The following is a 3,888-nucleotide window of genomic DNA, read 5'->3' as shown; positions in this document are numbered from 1 at the left end:
GCTACTGCTAATACCCCATCGGTCCCAACCATCTGTAGAGATGTGATCTTTCTACATATTGCTACTGCTAATACCCCAGTGGTCCATTATTCTCCCAACCATCTGTAGAGAGATGATCTCTCTACAGATTGCTACTGCTAATACCCCATTGGTCCATTATTCTCCCAACCATCTGAAGAGAGATGATCTCTCTACATATTGCTACTGCTAATACCCCATTGGTCCATTATTCTCCCAACCATCTGTAGAGAGATCATCTCTCTACATATTGCTACTGCTAATACCCCATTGGTCCATTATTCTCCCAACCATCTGTAGAGAGATGATCTCTCTACAGAATGCCACTCCCCAGATTTTGTCTTCACTTGTGACGAGTTGTTGAGTATATGTTCTCCCCGTCTTAGTTTGGGTTTTCTCTGAGTTTCTTCCACGTCCAACCCCCGATCCAACATTCAATCAATAATAAATATGTTTTACTACCAATAAAAAAAAAAAAAATTAAATCAATCTAAATCTGAATCTAAATGCATTTTATCCATTTATAAGTTCATGTTATTAAGATAAGTTTCTAAGCTTGACACAGTGTTGTAGAAAAGGTATAAAATAAGTTATGTTATTCTATTTCAATTATATAATATAAAACCAGTTTTTCCTTCAGAATATTCATATGATGTCAGACATTTCATTTGGGATTTTGGAAGTTGCGAGCTGCACTAAATTTGGCAAGAATTGCAATCTCTTCATACTCCGTAGATTCCAAGTAGAATATGATTGTGTGTGATGGTCACTGCTAGTGGAAAAGATTTTTTAAAAGTCCAAATAACTTTGATAAATGTTCTTCAGATTAGATACATATGTTGAAGGAAACCCTGAAGAGATATCTCTCCCTCATTCAACTCTCTTATATAGCCCAATATAAGAAATACAGCACAGATGACTTCCAGAATACATTAGTTAAACTGTCTAATTTATCTGCTTATCAAGTGCAAAACACTCATACTAAACATCCTGTACGATATAAATTCACTTTTTGACGACCCTGAGACACGACGATAACTCTTTGGATCTTCAGAGTGTCGGCTTCTCTTCTCTTTAAATCCATCCAACCTTTTTTTATTTTTTAAAATATGAATTTGATTCTTGATTTCCATTTTAAAAATATGAATTTCGAGAAACATTTTTCAATGGTCACAAATTCAGATACAAAAAAAAAAATCAACTTACAGAATTTCAGATAAAAATCACGTACATCAAATTCAGATCTCAAATTTCAAGTTGCAATTTTTCAACAAAAACATCGGTCAGATTTGATTGCTCAAATTTGGATCGAACGATTCAAGTTGAATATTGCCTCAGTCACATCATTTTAGCCAGGAAATGAGAAGCAATTAAGCATGCATGCAATTGAACTGACCTTTGGCCTGTCATGTGATGTTACTGGGTGAATATTTAACTTGAATTTAAAGTACAAGTAAAAGTATAGTGATTTAAATCTACTCCTAGAAGTACAATTTTTCCAAAACGTACTCAAGTAAATGTAACGGAGTAAATGTAACTCGTTACTACCCACCTCGGACTGTCACCTACCTCTTTTTTCATCGGTCGCTTCACCGAAAGCCCAGAAGAGTCGATCACAGAGGTCATGCCTTCGCAACAAAAGCTTGAAGTTAATATCCACCTGAAAACTAGGTAATTGAGCCCTGTAGTTAGTGGTTATGACCATATCTGCATGGAAACAGACCAAATGATGCCTGTGGCTTGCACAGTAATAGTGTTACTGAAGGCTAGAAATTGTTGACTTTTTACTTTTTACTGAGAAGAAAGTGCGAGAAAAGAAAAAGTGACAAGCTGTCTGGAGGATAATCAGCTGAGGTTGTGTTTGTGCATCTTTGAGAACTGTAAGTTGTGTAACTTATGTCAACGGTTCATTCAATCCTGTTTTATTGGTCCATAGTTCTTCCACTTTTAAAGTACTATTCTGCTCAGTTTTGTATTTCCGTGAGAGATATTTTATGCTTATAAGATCTGTATTCTGAAATATATTGAATAAAATAACTTGTTGGCTCACGTGTGTTAACGTCATGGGTCATGTTCATGTATTATTACGTTTACATATATATATATATATATATATATATATATATATATATATATATATATATATTTATGTATTATCATTTCAAATGGATCCCAATATCATGTTATTGGAGATTTATATTAATTGAATGACTTTGTTCATTTATTAACCTTTTCACTTCCAATCAGGTGGAAATTTTGTTATACTTGCGATTATGGCTTTAGTGTACACCGCCATATTTCTCAAAAATATATTCCATTTAACAAAGTAACTAAGGGGAGCTCTATAGTTTCCAAAAGCTTGACAAGTTTTTACCGATACCGGATAAGCGGATGAAGACGGATGGAAGGAAACTAAGTGACTTGAGCAAAGTTTATATGATAGACAGATAAAAAGATAGGTAGGTAGGTAGATAAATAGATACTTTATTGATCCCCAAGGAGAAATTCAAGTTCCCAGGAGCTCAAAGACATCACCCAAAACATACACATATATCATAAACAAGATGATAAAATATAAATATAAAATCCACATGAATAATATGCACCATAAAATAAAATATACTAAATAAAAAAATCCACATGAATGTACTAAGGGATGTATTTCTGTGTGTGAATATAAATCTGGCATTAAGAATAATGGATGTAATTCAATATTCAAGATATTAAATGTTCAGGATTATCATAGAAACAGACAATATGTTGAAGGTTAAGAGTAAGCAGAGTAGGTTTCTAAACACATCTGTTTAAAACTGCCTATTCCACTTAAACGTCTATTGCTCTGCCTTTTCCGTTGTTTTGCTGTATAGTATTTGTTTTGCTGTAATAATATGTATAGTATTTGTTTTGCTGTATTATTATGCATAGTATTTGTTTTGCTGTATTAATATGTATAGTATTTGTTTTGCTGTATTATTATGCATAGTATTTGTTTTGCTGTATTATTATGCATAGTATTTGTTTTGCTGTATTAATATGCATAGTATTTGTTTTGCTGTATAGTATCTGTTTTGCTGTATTATTATGTATAGTATTTGTTTTGCTGTATAGTATTTGTTTTGCTGTAATAATATGTATAGTATTTGTTTTGCTGTATTAATATGCATAGTATTTGTTTTGCTGTATAGTATTTGTTTTGCTGTATTATTATGTATAGTATTTGTTTTGCTGTATTATTATGCATAGTATTTGTTTTGCTGTATTATTATGTATAGTAATTGTTTTGCTGTAAATATTATTAAGTATAGTATTTGTTTTGCTGTATTATTATGCATAGTATTTGTTTTGCTATATTATTATGCATAGTATTTGTTTTGCTGTATTATTATGTATAGTATTTGTTTCGCTGTATTATTATGCATAGTATTTGTTTTGCTGTATTATTAAGTATAGTATTTGTTTTGCTGTATTATTATGTATAGTATTTGTTTCGCTGTATTATTATGTATAGTATTTGTTTTGCTGTATTATTATCTATAGTATTTGTTTTGCTGTATTATTATGTATAGTATTTGTTTTGCTGTATAGTATTTGTTTTGCTTTATTAATATGCATAGTATTTGTTTTGCTGTATAGTATTTGTTTTGCTTTATTAATATGCATAGTATTTGTTTTGCTGTATTATTATGCATAGTATTTGTTTTGCTGTATAGTATTTGTTTTGCTGTATAGTATTTGTTTTGCTGTATAGTATTTGTTTTGCTGTATAGTATTTGTTTTGCTGTATTATTATGCATAGTATTTGTTTTGCTATACATGTTAATATGCATAGTATTTGTTTTGCTGTATAGTATTTGTTTTGCTGTATAGTAT

Source organism: Etheostoma cragini, chromosome 16 (genome assembly GCF_013103735.1).
Source record: "Etheostoma cragini isolate CJK2018 chromosome 16, CSU_Ecrag_1.0, whole genome shotgun sequence".
Lineage (NCBI taxonomy): Eukaryota > Metazoa > Chordata > Actinopteri > Perciformes > Percidae > Etheostoma > Etheostoma cragini.
The sequence above is the reverse complement of the archived record's forward strand: the minus strand, read 5'-3'. Positions refer to the sequence as shown.